We start from the raw sequence: 19,812 nt of genomic DNA, 5'->3' as shown, positions 1-19,812 counted from the left end.
GAACACACTCCCTACCTACCTTCGACAGACCCAAGACCTACTCGCCTTCAGAAAACTCCTCAAGACCTGGTTCTTCGAGCAGTCACACACCCCCCCAACCTTAGCGCCTTGGAACCCTAACAGGTAAGTAGCGCGCTCTATAAATGTATCTGATTGATTGATTGATTGATTGATTGGACCTGGGCTGAGGTGCAGGATGGAATTGTTCTTTGTGTGCCTCACAAGCGGTGTTCTCAGGCCACGGTGCAGACAGCAGCATTGGTGTCAGCATAGAGTGACATCATCAGGGATACCAAGGCTGCAGTGTAAATCAAGGCAATGCGACGTGTTGGGCCCACAAGTCATGGTGCAAGCAGCAGCTCGGTGATGGCATCAGGTCGCGGTGTCGGTAAGACTAGGGTTGCTGTGCAAAGTAGGGCACAGCTCAGTGAGATACTGTCAGGTCAGGGTGCAGGCAGCAGCAACATTGATTGTGTCATGGTGGTCTTTCTTCTGTTGTAGCTTAAAACACAGTTCCCAGTGCTGTAGGCAGATGCATTTGAAGTCTTTGTTACCCCTGAGACTTCCAACACGAGGCAAGCCTTACTTCAAGCCCTTGGAGAAACTTCATAAGCAGGATAGACAGCACGGTCCAACTGCAGGTCAACCCAGTAAAGCACACAGAGCAAAGGGGCAGTACTCCACCTCACAGCTTTTCAGCTATTCTGCTTGGCAGAGGTTACTCTTGATCCGGAAGTGTTCTGAAAGTCTGGGGATTTGGGTCCAGTACTTCTACTCATTTTTTCCTTTGAAGTAGGTAAACTTCAAAGGAATGTCTCGGTTGCCCAGGTCTGGCTCCAGAAGCACTCCAGGGGGTCGATGATTGATTTGTGTGAGGACAGGTACAGCCCTTTCAGGTGCAGTTGTCAATTCCTCTCTCCCACTCTAGCCCATTAAGACCCATCAGAATATGCAGTATACGTCTCAGCTCCCTTTGTGTCACTGTCTAGAGTGAATTTACAATCAGCCTAACTGTCAGTCTGACGTGGACTCAGCAGCCAAGCAGAGGCACAAAATGGTTAAGCAAAAAATGCCCACTTTCTAAAAGTGGCATTTTCAAACTGACAATCTAAAAATCAACTTCACTAAAAGATGTATTTTTAAATTGTGAGTTCAGAGACCTCAAACTCCATATTTCCATCTGCTCCCGTGGGCAAAAGTGAAAAATGAATTTGGCAGTATTTCACTTTCGTGACATGTAAAACCCATTTACACATGTCCTACCGTTTAAATGCACTGCACTCTACCCATGGGGCTGCTTAAGGCCTACCTTAGGGGTGCCTTACATGTACAAAAAGTGAAGGGCTGGGCCTGGCAAGTGGGTGCACTTGCCAGGTGGACATGACAGTTGAAGACTGTACACACAGACACTGCAGTGGCAGGTCTGAGACATGTTTCCAGGGCTACTCATGTGATAGCACAATCAACTCTGCTGCCCTAATAGTAGCATTTGATTTACAGGCTCTGAGCACACATAGTGCACTTTACTGGTGACTTACTAGTGCTTCAAATATGCCAAGCATGGATAAACCAATCACCAATACAATTTAAACAGGGAGCACTTGCACTTTTTTACTGGTCTGCAGTGGTAAAGTGTGCAGAGACAATAAACCAGCAAAAACAAAGTCCAGCATACCATACAAATAGGAGGTCAGGAGGCAAAAAGACAGGGGAAACACACCAAAAGATGCCAGGTCTAACACATATAAGCAAGTGCCTATAATATTTTGCAGCTATTGTTTTAACTTCAAAGTGATAGATGAGGATTATTAATTTGTGTTATACAGTATCTGGGTTCCAAACACTCATCGCGCCCTAAAATAAGCCCCCAGTTCTCAATTCCTCCTCACTAGTGCTTGGAGAGCCAAGACTCAAACAAAAACACAGGTCCCCCATTTCAGGTCAGCTTTGGCCCCAGACAGTCAGTGGGCTGTAATCAGCCTCTTTGCGTGAACTCTGGTTCCTACCTTTTAAGGTGTAAGTGTGAGCCCTTCCCAACCACCTCCCCAGGAAGATCTATCAGTATGCAGATGAATGTAGATGTGCCTGAGTGTCCTGTGTTGTGGGTGTCTGAAGGGAATGCACAAAGGTAGCTGTCACCTAACCCAAGCTAGACGTTTATTGGAGATGGGCTGTAGGCATAAAGGGCAGTGAGTGCAGAGAAATACCCACTTTCTAAAAGCTGCATTTCTAGAATAGTAGTAATAAATCTGACTTTACCAGTAAAGCGAATTGATTATTATAATTTCAGTGGTACTAAACATGATGCAGCTACTATTCCTAGTTCAGGAATTACATCTTAAATCTAATACAAGGAGTTCCCAATACTGGCCTATACGAGGGGTAGGCCTCACACTAATTAAAAATGACTTGAAGAGTTTTTCATCACCAGGCCATGAAACTCAAAAGTATAGGTCCTGCCTTTTTACTTACATGGCACCCTGCCCTATAGGTTTCCTAGACCTTACTTTAGGGATGACTTATATGTAAGAAAAGGGGAGTTGTAAGGCTTATCTAAAGGTTGTAAATGCCAAGCCGGGGTGGCAGTGAAACTGCACACACAGGCTCTGCAGTGGCATGCCTGAGACAGGTTTACATGCCTACCTAAGTGGGTGACACCATCAATGCTGCAAGCCCAACAGTAGCATTTATTTTACAGGCCCTGGGTATATAATACAAGGGACTTTCATGCAATTGATCATGCCAGTTGTGGATACACCAACGTTAACATGTCTAGGGGAGAAGCATGAGCACTTTAGCACTGGTTAGCAGTGGTAAAGTGCTCAGAGTCCTACAACCAACAAAAAGATACAGCAACAAAACAGGAGGCAAAGGTACAAAAAGGTCTGGGGTAAGGCCACCCTCAGGGTGCCAGGTCTATCAGATCTCATTACCAGTGTTGCTGATCCACACAGCCAACAATTTCAAATGTGTTCTGAAAACACACAGCACTGCCTCAAGGAGGCTGATGATACACACAACTGTCCAAATCAGACTAGCCTATTATTGGGATCTATCACTCCCTTTGACCATGCTGGGCCCCATTGACTTGGACTAGCCCCCAGGCTTACCCAACACTGAGGGGCCTTTTACAAGAAAGTAGGGAATCAGTCTTGTCTTTGTCCTATGCCCCTAACGCCACCATGTGTGTGCTGTATTTACAATACGGCTCACCACAGCGCATGTTAGGACAATTGATTCAAGAAATTGATACTGTTGTGGTGCTTTGCAGGATTAGCTCCAAAAATGATGGTGGTTATCCTGCTAAATCAAGGGAGGCCCATTGAAAACAATGGCAGCATCACTTTATCACCTGCCTCAAGCAGGTGTTAGAAATGACATTAAAAATGGCACAGTGAAAGCTTGTAAATTTCACTGCACCATTTTTACAAGCCTCCTAATGGGAGCATTCCTCCCTGTATACATTATGCCTGGCACAGGCATAATGTGGTGCAAGGGGTTAGAAAGTGGCAAAATGCATGCATTGCACCACTTTGTAAATATAGCACGAGGAAATCTCCTCCTCAAGGTCACATAATTGTAAAAAAAATATGCTAATATGGTCCAAGGAGATGGAAGGGGATTGTAAATTTGCCCCTAAGAGTGTACAACATCACATCATTTTTGCCCACAAAACGTTTTATCCAAAGTGAAAAAATGCAATTCAAAACCATGCAATGCTAAATTTCAAGATATTCTGTGATTTTGGTATGATCTAAAATCCAGAAGTTTCATAAACTGGGCTGGCGTAGTTACAATTTTACACAGACCTATCCAAAAAAACACAACAAATAAACAAATAAAATGACGTGTTGGACTGCCCCAAAATATTACCATCTCTTCAATACAGGAAACAACTGCCCTCCTAAAAACAGTCAAATAGCAGTCGGCCTTGTTCACGCTTCAGTCCTTAGGGCGAGTCCAAAACTGCAATTTTTAAATTCAGACAAGATGTGCGCCATTTCCTCACTTCTGAGTTTTCATCGAAAAGAAAGTAAATAGTTAAGAAAGAAGGAACGCTGCTGCATGCTTAGTGCACACGTGTCTGCTCTGCACGACCGAAGAAGATAGTCTTGATTGTGTTGTGTCTGCTTACAGCAAGGAGGGTGTTCCCTAAAATTCAAGTGCATCTAGTTCATTTAAAAGCATGAACTGACTTGTAAAGCACCGCACCCATAAAGCACTTCAATCCATCTTCAAAAATGCTATAAACAGCAGAAGCCAAAAAATATTGCGAACAATGTAACCATTAAATGGGAAGGCTAACTTAAGATGCTATGGAGTTGTCCGGTTGGGGCAACTTGTAAGGAATTATTCTAAATTCCTACACACATGTTCCAATGTACTTAAACAGTAACTACACAAAAGTATATTTTTAGACAGATCTGACCTTCTCCAAATCTTGTACATGCTTCTAAGTTAAACACTTTGGCCCAGATTTACAAGAATCTGGCGCATCAGTACTGATGTGAGAAATTTCTTGTGCCCCCCGCCAACAGCCACCTAACAACACCATAGATGTGCCGTATTTACTATGCGGTGCACCATGAAGCCCGTTAGGCCAATATCAACATAATTTTTTACTCTATTGTGGCGCTTTGCTGCAATAGTGTAAATTTTGTTTACAATAATGCAGCAAAGTGCAAAGAGGCCCATTGACTTCAATGGTTGCGTCCTTTTAATGCCTGCTTTGAGAAGTTGTTCAAAATGACACCAAAAATGGTGCAATGAAATCTTGTAGATTTAGCTGTACAATTTTTGTGGGGCCTCCTAGTGATGGAACACCCCCCCTTGGATACATTCTGCCTGGAGCAGGCATAATGTGGCGCAAGGGGTCGCAAAGTGGTGCAATGCATTCGTTGCGCAACTTTGTAAATATGACACAGTGATTTTTACCTCGTTGAGCCACATTAGCATAAAAAAAATTACACTAATGTGATGCAAGATGGTGTAGGGGCCTTGTAAATCTGGCTCTTTGTGGGCCTCATTTAGTAGAAACTGGTGCATTTTGATCAATATGCCAGTTTTCTTGCGTTGCACTGAGCCCCCTGAAGGCCCCATTCTTGCACCACTTTAGAAATCTGTCCATACACTCCAGGGGCCTAATTATGGTCTGCCATAATCCCACCAAACCCTCCAAGCAGCCAACCATCTAAGTATTAGCCATCCCTCCCTGACCTGTCAGCAACCTGCACCAACACTCCAGAGGTTTGCTGTGCAAAAAAATAAAAGAAGCATTGTTTCATGAGCCTTGCCTTTGTGACCCATTGGCTTTGACTATGCTTTTTGCTGATACCATGAAGCATCAGCAGAAGGCAAATTGGAAAAAGATGACACAATAAAGTGTGTGAGCACCTACACATCATGCAGTTGTGTCATTCAATATGTGCATGCATGTATGATGATGTATGCACACGTATTGACCATCACATATGCAGTGACCATTTTATTGTTATTTATTTCTACTGATTCAAGATGATGGATGTTACTTGGAGCGGGTGGTAAACAAAAACACGTGCACAAAAGTGCATTTCTCAAAGCGTTTTTAAGACTTGGGAGGAGTGGGGGAGCAACAACAAAGAGGGTTTGGGGAAGCAAAAGGGAGTGAGTTGGGAGAGCATCAGGTGAGTTTTAAGCCTGGTGGCATTGACTCAAAATAAAAAAAAGTAAAGCTGAAGTGGGGGAGATGGGAGCAACATGGAGCATGTGAGGTGGGGGCAAGCATCAAAAAGGAGGGGGATAGACCCTGAGTGTGCGGGAGAAGTATCATCAGGAGACAGCTACAAAGCATGTGCACTTTTGATGATGCTAGAAGACGAATTAAACAGTAGTTCCCCTAAATGAGTGGGTCAGTTAAAAGAATTGTAAAGAGACTATGCTCCCGGGGAGGGACAAATGCAAGAAGAGGGAGGCAAGTCATTAAATACAAAGTAATTAAATGAGTCAATGAGTTAATCTCATACAAGTATTATTACAGGTACACTTTCTATTTTCCTCTGTGGACATGTAAGGTTTTAGGCTCAGGTTTTCCGATTTTCACTGAACTACTGATCCTAGAATGCTGTGTGAGGCACTCCCTTCACAACCTTGGCCATTACCTCAAAATCATGCAGTGTTCCCACTGGTATAAAGTATAAAGTTCATTATCATTTGCCATGACGTTAGAGGACTTTTTTTAGGTTCTCGGTCAACTTCAGCGACTGACCATGACCTGAGGGCATTTTGAAGTCATCCAAAGTATCTTGCTAAGAGACCCACCAAGTAAGCTCTGACTTTACCTGCCCTGCTTGCTACTCAAAGATTCCACAAGCATATGCAGTGCCACCACCCCCTGACTTTGTATTAGGGTATCCGCAAATTGCAACAAAAAAGCTAAGCAGCCTTTTTTAACCAGCTCTACTAACTTTGGGACTGTGTAGCTAATGTGGCAGACAATTTGTTGCCTCTTTCTTTCAAAAAGTTAAGTTGGCGAACGTAACGTAGTTTTATTGATTGGCTGTGATTCCTCGCGTCAGGTAAAACCAGTCCGCAAATACAATGTTTAACGGTGCCTGAGCCCTTATCTAGTTTTTGACTGAGTAAGCTTTTTCCACCCTGCTTGGTACTTATTATTGCATGAGCATATGTGGTGCTTGCATTCATATACTCTGGCCAAGAGTCTCCATACATTGCAACATAAAGGGCTAAGCAGTCCTCTACAACCATAGGCAATTATGCCAAGGCCGCAGTAATACCTTGGTGGTCTCACCAACAGAAAGTTTAAACACTTTGGGCCTCATTCATAAGTCCATTGCACCACTGTAGTGTAATTTGTTTTACACTACGGAGATGCAGAACAGTCCCCCATCCCGTGCCATATTTACAAACTGGCACAATGGGGCACCTGTACCAGTTTGTAAACCCTTGTGCCACATTGTAACTGTGCCAGGTGTAATGTATGGAAGGGAGGTGTTCACCTGCTAGGAGGCCCACAGGAATGGCACAGTGAAATCTATAAGATTTCACTGCATCATTCTAGCGTCCGCATTAAAACGATGGTAGGCTGTTTTAAATGGGCCTCCCCAAGCTTTGCTGACCTAGCGTCAACATTTTTGATGCTAGTACACCAAAGCACCACAACTGTGTCAGAAATTCTGACTCAGCTAGGCTAACGAGTGCCATGGTGTGCTGTTTTGTAAATACAGTGCTACAGTGGTGTCGTTATGGGGTCGCAGGCTGGCACAAGCAAACTGGCATATTGTGATCGATGCACTAGTTTATTGTAAATGAGGGCCTTTGTTGCTATCCCCTTACAAATGTGAGAAGTCAGTGAGTGTAACACAGTTGCAGTTACTAGCAGCACTTCCCAGCCTTCGTCTATATCAGTCCGTAAACACTATAAATAGTGGTGCCCGTGCTGTGTCCTAAATTTTGTTTACTGAATACAAAAATCAGCACCTTCCATCTGAGTTCAATCTGCTCAAAGATCAGAACCAAGAGAGGTTGTTAGTTTTGATTCTGTCTCCTCACAAGTTTGCTGCTCATGTTTTGCAGGGCTGATGTACTACACCTCAAGGACAAAGATACAGAAAGTGCTGATTCATAAAGATTACGACAACTGGCAAAGTTTTTTAATCCAAGTGAGTTTCAACAAACCATTCCATTTCTAATAATCAGTACCTTGCCTGCTCTCAGAAATATGTTCTAATTAGCCCTTGTACTTTTGTTTCTTGTTTCATCTAGCTCCTTGCAGAGCTCTAACACAGATGTGAAAATGGACCATTTAGATGCAATAGGATCAAAGTGGATGTAAATTGAATAATTAATTGGGAATAGAGATTAGTTCTAAACCCACCCCTAGATGAATTAGAACATTGAATATGTTCCCCCACTTTTATTTCCCATTTCAGAGTCCAGCAGTTTTTTGTCCGGATGAGAGTCCATAAATCGTGGGGTTTGAAACACGTCAACAGTTTTCAGTACCAAGGTGTGATGTGAAAAGCAACATTGGCACACAGGGACTGCTTGAGTAAAGAGTTACATAGGCAAAATCCCTGTTCATTGCCTATTTGAATACATATGTAATTGGCACCCTCTGGTTACAGCCCACTAGGCAGGGGCTTTAATCAATATTGAAATGAGACAGGCCCCTCCATGGGCATATGAGTTTAGAACTGTGGCATATTGTTCTTTTGTTCTTTTGTTGCAATTGAAAGAATTGTGTTGTCATAATGTGATATTGTTATGTTTCATTTAATGTCGTGGATTATTATGAACAAAAAATGTATGTTTGGTTCATTGGTGTTTGCACTGTTTATGACTATTTTCAAGAAAAACAATTTCAAACAAATGCAATAATTACTGTGCTAAAACTAAACAGTGATCACAGTAATTCACTTGCGTGTTAACATATTTAATTGTATATCTTTTTGAAGTCAGGTCAGTACTGGCATTTTCTTTTGATACATTATAGTGGCCTAATCTTGCTGACAACAAATTGGCCCAACCCCTCTCTCTTCATTACTTTTAGAAAGTTGCCATTTTTTTACTTTGATCATTATGTGCCTCTGTCTATCTGAATACACGTCTGGGGTGTGTGACAGCTGGGCTTTGTGCAGTCCCTCTAGACAATCAAACACAAAGGGAGCTGAGGGGTACCACTTACACTCTGATAGATCATGACCAGTCTGATGGGTCTTCCTTGGGTAGGTAGGAGGGAGGAGTGACACTTACACATGAATAGGGCTGTTTCTTTCCCCACACGGAGAGCTTCATAAGCCCCTGTAGGGTGTCTAAAGCCAGAGAAGGAAGGCCAGTGACTTTGTGCCCTACAAAGGCCTGTCTTTGGAGTATTCCCCACTTCGAAGGCTTAATTCTGTATAAGTACTAGACCCCAAACCCCACCAAATCAGTACACTTACGGATCTGAGGACATTCTGCTAGGAAGAAGGACTGCTGTGCTGCCAGGAGGGGCTGCCACCCTGCTAAACTGCTTTGCTGTTTTGGCCTGCTGCCTGCTCCTTCTTGCCTTTCCACATCCTCAAAGTACCTAAGTGACTCCAAGGGTTTGCTTTCTTGCTTTCTGTTTTGAAGTCTCAGGGCCATCAAAGACTACATTTAACCATGCTTCAGCTGCTGCTGGACTCTGCCTGCCAAGAGGTACCAATCCAGCCTTGCACCTTAAAAGTGGGCTTTGCAGCTGTTCTTCTACAAAAAGTGATGCATCAATTCTGTTACATGGATCTGCTGCATTCTCTCTTGATGCTGACACATTGCTGCTGAGGCTGAGAACTCTGCATTGCTGACTTCATGGCTCAGGATCAATGCATCACCTGCAGTCCCAGCGCATTGCCCTAGCATCGCCGGCTGTGCAGCTCAACGAGGCATCACCTTCATTGCAAAGGGTTCAATATCACTGACTTAGCCAGTGAACTGCTCTACCTCCCGTAGCTCCACCAGCAAGTAGAACCTTTCGCTCCTCAGAACTCTGACCTCTGTCAGAAGCTCTCCTCCACCCATAAGCTTCTACCTGCGCCTCATCCCTGGCGTCTAGTGGGAGAGCTCTGCTCTTCTACTAGGCTGGCCACTTCCTCTCTTCTCCTTTTTTCTACTTTGCCTCTGTCTCACTCTTTGTGTGCTTTTCATTCCATGCTCTGTCTCTTTTGTGTTCTTTTTGTCTTTTGCTCTCCGTGTTTCACTCTCTCTTCCCCGTTTCTTTCTCCTCTCACTCTGCTCTCTCTCTCTCTCGCCTCTTTCTGTCTCCCACCGCTGCTGGACCAACGGTCTTACCCCCCTCCTGTCTCTCGCACGGCATCCCTACCACTGCTGCCCCATTGGCCCCACCCCCTTTTTTGCACCTTTTTCCACCCCCTCCTGCCTACCAGCTGTCCTCTCCTCCCCCACTACTTAATGGCAGCCTGCTGTGCGGCCTCATGCAGCGGGCGCACCGAAGGCTTGCCTAAGGCAAGCCTGTTTGCACCCATCCGCGCCTGGCCTGCGCCCAGCACCAGCAACCCTTGTTCTCGCTCTCCATCCAAGCGCTCAATGCCGGACACTCATCCACCTGCCACCAGGCCATCCCGTGGCTCACCCACGGACCCTTCTCCTGCCAGAGCTGCACCTTCACCTGCCTCCATGCCAGCAACCCGCCCGCCAAGGCAGGACACAACCATCTCAGGTGCATCCTACTCAACACCCACTTCGTCCACAAACACGCCATCAAACTCTGGAACCTACTCGACTCGACTTGACTCAGCCTCCCCAGACGTCGCCTTCCGAGACCTGGATGAACCCCTCTTCAGTGCCCGACATTGCCATAGCCATCCTGGATGGCTACAAGATCACCTGCAGGGACCGCACCAACAGACCAGGAGGAGGCGTCGCCATTGTCCACAGGAATACCCTCAGAAACACGACCAGCACCGAAGACACCCTCAGCGCTGCTGAACACCTGCACTTCCATATCCACACTGATCCAAACACCACCCTCAGAGGTACCCTTGTCTACAGACCCCCCCCAGACCTTGACAGCAGTTCAGTGACTCCATCACCAATGTCGTCTGCACGCACGCCCTCACATCCACAGACTACATACTCCTTGGGGACCTGAACTTCCATCTCAAGAACCTAAACGACAACAACTCCACCACCCTATCGACAACCTCGCACTCAAGCAGCTCGTCACGACATCCACCCACTCCGCAGGGCACACGCTCGACCCCATCTTCTCCGAAAGCAAACACGTCTCCTTCAGCCACACCACTGAACTCCACTGGTCTGACCACCGCTGCATCCACTTCACCTTCCAGAAACCCACAGCACACCACCTCCTGCAGAGGATTCCCCACTGTAGATAGAACAAGGTCACCAAAGACCAGCTGATCACCACCCTCTCCCAGAACCCACCAATCGACACCACTGACACCGACACAGACGCCCGCAACTTCAGACAAATGATCGACGACTGTGCCAACACTCTTGCCCTGATCAGGAAACCTTTAAACAGATGCATTGACAGAAAGGCCTTCTGGTTCACCGCCGACCTCCAAGAATCCAAGTAGACATACCGAAGACTCGAGAAGTGGTGCCAAGAACAGACATCGGACAACCACACAGCCTTCAACAACGTCATCCGCAGACACCACCAACTCATCCGAACCACCAAAAGGACCTCCTTCAAAGAATGCATCGACAACAACGCACACAGCTATAAGGAGCTCTTCAACATTGTGAAGGAACTCTCCAACCCTGGCTCCAATGTCAATGACATCCCACCATTGCAACACCTCTGCGACTCCCTAGCCACCTTCTTCTACTGCAAGATCACAGACATCCATGACAGCTTCCATACCCAGACCCCCCGTCAACCACCGACACCACAGACTCACCGCCCCCCAACCACACCAACCTCCTGCTCTCCTGGACCCGCGTCAACGATGGCAACACCATCAAAATCATGAACACCATCCACTCCGGCTCACCATCCGACCCTTGCCCTCACCACATCTTCAGCAAAGCGAGCTCCGTCATTGTACCCCAACTCCAAAAGATCATCAACAGCTCCTTCGAGATTGCCACCTTCCCAGAGAGCTGGAAACACACTGAGATCAACACCCTCCTCCAGAAACCCAAAACGGACCCAAAGGTCCTCAAGAACTTCCGGCCCATCTCCCTGCTACCCTTTCCCGGCAAAAGTCACTGAGGAGATTGTCAACAAACAACTGACCCGCTTCCTCAATCCGGATTCCGCAGCAACCACAGCACCAAAACCGCCCTCAACCCGCCACCAACGACATCAGGACCCTACTTTCACAATGGCGAAACCACGGCGCTCATCCTCCTGGACCTCTCGGCCACCTTTGACACCATCTGCCACCACACCCTATGCACATGCCTCAATGACGCAGGGATCTGCAATGAAACCCTTGTCTGGATCACCTCTTTCCTCACCGACAGAACCCAGAGAGTCCGCCACCCTCCAAATCCACTCTGAAGCCCAAAAGATCATCTGGGGTGTACCCCAGGGGTCGTCCCTCAGCCCGACCCTCTTTAACATTTACATGGCTCCGCTCGCAAACTTCGTCCGATCACATCACCTCAACATCGTCTGATACGCTGATGACACTCAACTGATCCTCTCCCTCACCAAGGACACCGCCACCGCCAAAACCAACCTCCACAAAGGAATGAAGGCCATTGTCGTATGGATGAAGAACAAGTGCCTGAAACTGAACTCTGACAAGACTGAGGTCCTCATCCTCAGCTCCACCCCTCTGCCTGGGATGACTCCTGGTGGCCTGCCCCACTGGGAACTGCACCGACACCCACCGACCACGCACGCAACCTGGGGTTCATCCTGGACTCATCGCTATCAATGACCCAGCAAGTCACTGCCGTCTCTTCCTCCTGCTTCAACACCCTCCTGCTTCGGAAGATCTACAAATGCATCCCCACCGGAACCAGAAGGACGTTCACCCAAGCCCTTGTAAGCAGCAGACTGGACTACGGCAACGCCGTCTATGCAGGAACTACAGCCAAGCTCCAGAAAAGACTGCAATGCATACAGAACGCCTCCGCACGCCTCATTCTGGACATCCCCTGCTACAGCCACATCGCAGCCCACCTGAGAGACCTGCACTGGCTCCCTAACAACAAGAGAATCACTTCCAAGTTCCTCACCCACACTCACAAAGCACTGTACAATGCCAGACCTTAATACCTCAACAGGCGACTCTCCTTCTACATCCCAACCCTCCAGCTTCGCTCCACTGACCTTGCCCTCGCCACCATTCCACACATCCACAGAATGACCGCCGGTGGCAGATCGTTTTCCCATCTCGCCGCCAAGACATGGAACACTCTTCCTATCCACCTGCGACAGACACAGGACCTGCTAACCTTCAAGAGACACCTCAAGACCTGGCTGTTCGAGCAGTAGCAACACCCCAGTGCCTTGAGACCCTCATGGGTGAGTAGTGTGCTTTGCAAATGCTATGATTGATTGATTGATTGATTGATTGAATGCTGCACACTGAGGATATGGCATTGATGACTGTGCGGCTTGATAATAATGTATTCCCTGACTGTACAGATCAGAACCAATGCATCACTTCCTCACAATAGACACAACCCTCCATCTAAGGTACTTTTTCAGCGGGCCCTGTGTGTCTCCTTTAGCCAGCTTGACCTCCATCACGGTAGGCATGAACTTTGGTTTTGCCCCGATCCAGCACGACCTCAAATAACCTTCAAGTGCTATTGATTTCTAAGCATTCTACTGCAGTTTATTCTTTAGAAATTAATATCTCAAGTTTTATTAATTGGATTTTTGTTGTTTTTGTCTTGTTTTTTCATAAAATGTTATATATTTTTCTAAACCGCTGTGGAGGCTTTTGTGGTGTTTTCATTGTGTGATGGTAAATTAAGTGTTGCACAAATACTTTACACATTGCCTCTTTAGTTAAGCCTCACTGCTCCCAGCCAAGCTACCAGAGGGTGAGCACGTGTCAATTTAGGTTTGTGTATCTGACTTACCCTCACTATGATTGTTGCTCCTAATTGGACAGGCTGCATACCTCCTCCAACTAGAAACCCTATTTCTGGAGTCCAACCTAGAATGCCAGGAGAATCCTGCCTGTGAAAGAGGGAAGGCGAGAGCCAAATTGTAGAAGGAGTGAACTAGGGGTGTGGGTGAATAGCGGTGACCCATTGTGATGGGTCTGTCTGACAGAGACTTTTGAAAGCATGACTGGCATGCTCCTTGCTCAGAGCTAGTCAGGAAGGACAGAATTCACAACACTGTCAAAGTGTGCTTGAGCAAAGTAACTCACCACCCATGCTGTTGCAGCCATTGAACTTGCTCCACTATGTACCTGAGCAGCTTGCACTGCTGAAGAAGAGAGTACTACCAAGCCATGGCACTTACTTGCATGCTGCTTAGAGTTTTTCTGATGCAGCATAGTACTTGCATCCCACCATTCAGAACCAGTCTGTGCAACTGAAGAAGGGACCCAAATTACCCTATGGTACCTGCCTCAAGTGGTCCAAACAGACATTTATAGTGGTTAGCTCACTAGCACTTGCCAATCATGTGCCCATATGGACTATGCCATGAGAAATAAGTTGTAGCCTCAAAGCACTTGCAAGAGTGTCATGGATTGACTGTGTGGCCACTGACTGGAACTGCACCTGATCGGACCTCAATCCCCTCGGTTTCAGTGCCTTTCAGTGATTTCGCTTCTGTGCCCAGACCTGCATCCAGAAGATTTGATCACCACATCAGCCATGGAAAACCAAGACACTGATTCAACCAACCCACCTTAATCCAGGAGGAGGCCAAGACTCAACATGTGGACCATCTGCCAACAGAAATTGATTGCCCAGAAAAAGGCTGCTATTTGAGGGTAGCAGACCTGCTACCACTGCTTCTGAGCACTGCTACAACACACATCCACACCAAGGAGGGTTGTGACTACACTGCACCTGTGGCAGTCACATCTTTCCTCTTCCCTGTTATAGCAAGTACTAGGAAGCAGGAGGCCAGCGTGAGGCTTACTGTGAGCCTAGAAGAATGAGTGTCTACCATGCCTACTAGATCAAGGATAGAGGTGGGTGGTAAAACTATGCTCGGTTGGTGTAGTTCACAAAGTTTTGCCACTTGGTGCTCCACCGTGTTGTTCAGTTTACTGTTGTCCACCTCAGTGAAACAAGCCGAGCATCAAGGCAAATTTGAAATTCCCGGTTGGTGCATGCTTGTGACCTTCGCCCAATCTGCAAGCTGGGTTTTTTGGCACTGCTTTATGCAGGAGGCGGGATGAGTCATGGAGCTGTGGGTTTTGTTTAATTGATTTCTTCATGGCCAAGGAAGAACTGACCAACCACTTATCACCCCAAGGATGAGCCACGGGCAGATTAGTGTCTTCGGGGCAATGCGCTGCAAGTCCACTGGGATGGGGCAATCCTAGCATCTGTGCTGTCGGGGTTATCCATAGTATTTCTATAGCGCAGACTTAGACATCAGTGCTCTGCAGGCGGAGAGTACTGTTCACATACTCACGATAAAGAGCACAGTTTCAGCTCAACTATTCAATATTGAAGAGCATATAGGGCCTGATTACAACTTTGGAGGAGGTGTTAATCCGTCCCAAAAGTGACGGTAAAGTGACGGATATACCACCAGCCGTATTACGAGTCCATTATATCCTATGGAACTCGTAATACGGCTGGTGGTATATCCGTCACTTTTGGGACGGATTAATTTAACACCTCCTCCAAAGTTGTAATCAGGCCCATAATGTGGTTCAAATGTGTGCCCATTTTAAGTGCTTTGCCTCATTTACTTCAACATTGTGAATGTGCCCTCATTGTGCTCAACAATGTGAATAATCTGAATGTGCTCTGATTATTATGTTAAATGTGATTAGCATGTGGAAGGATGTAGGTAGTAGAAATGCATAATTGCTGCATAATAAGTTGAGAACTCACTAAATAACGCCCAGTGAGCCGTCGAGGCTGGGAATATCAGACATGAGCATACATATAGAACAGGGTAAAAACAGAGAAGGTGAGAAACTTTTTTGGTGGCTCGATGTTTATCCTGTCCACTCACGGCTGTGCTGCTGAATTTGTGAGTGAGACAAAGACGTAAAATTAGTGGTAAACAAGATACAAAAGACATCTAGAGCCATATTACATAACACTGATGTGTGGCTTGGAAAGCATCATTTCTAAATTGTGGTTGTTGCAAATTGTTCTCGGCTGGTCTGTAAATTCATTTTCACCCTGTTTGTAGAATGGAGCTTGCTGCTGGCAGGAAAATGTGACCTGGAGCCATGTGTTGAGACGAGTATCGACCAGAGAAAGGAGGGTTCAATGAGGGTGTCAACAGCTTGGGTTATATTCTTTTAACAGACTTTTGGGTGGGGTGGTGTTAAGTACCTGTGATTATCGGGGGAGCCCCACGGATCTGTGCAGCTTGTGCTCTACATTCTCGGTCAAATAAAGCACAGATGTGGCTTTATTATAGTAATGCTGAGATGCGCACTTTGGTGTGCATGTCGCGCCTTTACAAGGAGCTGCCATTCAACATGATGTACATTACAAGCAGCAAACGAAATGTAATAAGAGGATGTTCTATAGCACACTGCAGTTAAGGTGACGGAAGGTGGGACACACCCTTTGTTTATGATTCACAAGTGTTTTTTGTGCACCTACATACAGCTTATGCAGTCAAACCAACAATTCGATCAGAAAAAGATAAAAAGGAAGGCAAAAAGTTGGAGGGTGACTTTCCAGAAAGGGTGAGGTCCAACAGCTTCTGCCAGTAAATATTAAAAGTACTGAGTTGAGTGGTTACACTTGTATTGATAAACACGTTGACAGCCAGGATGGTGATAGCCAGTTAGATTGATGGTTAGTGCAAATAGAGGAAGTTTTATACAAATTTCTAGATGTGTAGAAAGATTTTATTTTTCACTGGTGAAGATCCCGATTTTAACCACCACTGAAGTTTGAAACATGTTTAGGTTTCTCACCATCCATGCCTCTATTGTGAGAGGTAGTTTTTCAGCAAGGTGGTATGAGGTACTAGTGTGCATGAGCTTATAAAGTTTGCATGAGGATTTAAACTGGATGGGCTGGGATTTTGTGGGAGTGAAAGACTACTAGGGTAGGGCACTTGGTAAGACATGTTGGGGATGAGATGTGTCTGAAGACTAATGGAGGTATCTTGGAGGGGGGTGAGCAGGCATTGCTCCAATAATGTGAAAAGGACAAGGCAGTGATACTCAAAAAATGACTGAGGGCCACAAGCAGCCTTCCTGACCTTTACATGTGGCCCTCTGGTCAACAGCAAACCTGGGCCGATGTTTACTTGACTCCGCATTACTAGTAAAAATATGTTAAATAAACTGGCAAGCATTTACATAAAGGTAAAGTGGAGACATCTTGACAAACCTGTAAAAATATGGTAACGTTTTTTTCAAATTCAAAAAGGGTATTTCTTTGAAATGCACAACAATTTCTCCTTAGTATATGAGATTATATGAGGGCATTGAGAAGTACTATTTCAAAAGTGATCGTTTTCAAACATGAATTTAGAAAGATTCTTTTTTGCACCCACTCTGATAACAATGTCAATAGTGATCTAAGAGGCAAGTCAGTTGTTACTTGCACCATTTTGGTCCCAGGTCTCACAGTGTGCAGTTCAGCCTCTCTTACTCTCTCTCTCTCTCTCTCTCTCTCTCTCTCTCTCTCTATATATATATATATATATATATATATATATATATATATATATATATATATATTATCTTCTTCTATACCCACCATACCAGCAGCACCCCCAATGCAACCCCAGCATGTGCCTCAACTGCCACCCTGCCGACATCAATGCAGCCCTCAATCACATAACAGATCAAACATTTTGGCCCAAGGAAAATGTCTGTGAGTACCCATGCTCTAGTGGGTTCCTGTCATTCCATTGTTTTCATCTAACATATTGGTTCACTGCCACACACACAGTATAAAGTCACATAGCGATAAAGAAACATTCCCACCTACAAAATAGCTATACTCCTGGGCTTTGTCACAGATTGTTTATAAATTGTGACTGCCATGCATTTTTTATGTTCCGGAAGGTTGGCAATCCTAGTCATTTTACATTAAAGCTCAGCTCACATCTATTCTCATTCACTTCCACTTCTCCCTTTGGAGTTGACGAGGATTAACTGTCTTCCTTGTTCCACTACTTTCCACAATTGCTCCCCAACACAACAATGTATTTATTTATATTTATTTATTTGTCACAACATTGCATGGATCTGCAGCAATTTTATTTAATCTAGGATTTTTGTCATAAGTATGATTAGAATCTACTTTTAACACTTAAAAGTTCAGAGATACAGGATGGAATGTCAAATTTCTGTTCCTGTCATTCTCATTTCATAAGTCATCTTCACCTCAAGCAAGGAGTGAATTTAAATCTGAGATCTTGCAAAGAATGACCACTAAAACAGGGTGAGAAAATCGCTTATTGACTCTGGGGTGAAACCCTGGCTATCAGTTATAACACTCCACCCCTGATTAATTACAAAACTTCAGAGAAGTAGGTTATTTTCATCCAGGACACAGCAATCCTTGACACCATCAGAAGAAGGTGAAAGGTCATAGGAACCTCAATGCAGCCAGGTAGTACAATATACTCACAACATCTAGATGTATTTATTTTTTCCATAAATCACTGCAGGAGACCCTTCATAGACATTAAGGTGTATAACACTTGCCAAAGAAGTTGGACCCAAGCGCATACCTCCATATACTACTCACAGAAAAATCTTTGATGAAAAGATTGTGGGCAGCTGGATAACACATGGCTTCTCTTGCATGTAAGTTGCAATGCTCACTGTGGCCCGTGTTCAGGTGTTGCGAAGCCTATTCATCTTCCTGCAGCAGGAGGTCTGTACATAAAATACAATGTGGTTAGTTAGGCTGCACTCAGGAGTTCCTTAATGTCTATTATGTCATTTTATTCATTGAAGGGCTTACACAAAAAGCAAATTAGGATTGCACAGTTCTGTATTGACTTGTGAGTTTTAAGTGTTTTTTTAATTTGCTAAAATGTTATTAGGGGTGTAAGGAAGTGATCACTAACCTGTATTTTTTTTTCTTTTATTTTCCTTTTGTACCTCTACTTTTCTTCCCTCTCCTGTGGGTAAGTCTACCTAACAGATTCTCACACAGTATTTTATTCTCTTTCAAAGTGTTTTGAGCTGTAACAACTTGGGTCATCTTTTTAAAATATGATCAACTGCTGCACATCTTGAAAAAAGGTGGTACCTGAAGGTGATATATAGCTGAAATGTTTGGAGTGTCCCTCATGATATAGTATTAATTTGATAGAAAATGCATCAAATTACCCTAGAATTTATGAGTTCACAATGTAGAACTGACAACACATATGTGGTCATTCCAACCCTGGGAGTCGGTGTTAAAGTGGCGGTAAGACCGCCAGCAGGCTGGCGGAAAAAAAATGGCGTTACGACCGTGGCGGAAACCGCCAACATAGACAACCACTTTAACACTGCGATGGCGGTACAAGCAAACAGCATGGCGGTCACCGCCAACAGACAGGCGGAGGACAATGTACCACCCACAGTTTCACAACAGTCCAATCCACCACCTTTTCCGGGGCGGATTCACCGCGAACAAAAACACGGCGGAAACAGGACTTCGAAGGGAAAACGCTCACCTCTACACACCCTACGAGGAATCAGGACGCCATGGAACCCGAGCTCCAGATCCTGCCAGCCCTTATCTTCTTGCTCCTCTACCAGGAGCACGAACGCCGGCGGCGAAGACCACGGTGAGTACTGCACCTACGACACAGGGAAGGGGGGAGGGAAAAAACAATGACACACACACGCAAAACCCCCACCCCCACCCTCACCCACTACAACACACACACTAATACAGCATAATACATTACAGTTACACCCCGCAAACCCCCCGGAAAAATGCAATGACAAAAGGAGTGTAACCATTGCAATATATTAAATCTAGTACGAAAAAATATATTTACACTCTAAACAAATATATACACCTTGAATAGTAGTCCAGGTAGTGCTCCATTGAAGTCCGTGGAACACTGGGCCCACACGGCATGGGCGAGGCCCACACTCAATACTCGAACATGACGGAGGGAACACTGCAGGGGCATCAGATAGCAATAAAACAGGCACATCAGGGGAAAGGGAAAGTGGGGCACCTCAGCCGGTTGAGTGCACAACGCCAAATCCA

The sequence above is a fragment of the Pleurodeles waltl genome, chromosome 2_2 (assembly GCF_031143425.1).
Source record: "Pleurodeles waltl isolate 20211129_DDA chromosome 2_2, aPleWal1.hap1.20221129, whole genome shotgun sequence".
Lineage (NCBI taxonomy): Eukaryota > Metazoa > Chordata > Amphibia > Caudata > Salamandridae > Pleurodeles > Pleurodeles waltl.
This window is presented reverse-complemented; position numbering follows the sequence as displayed.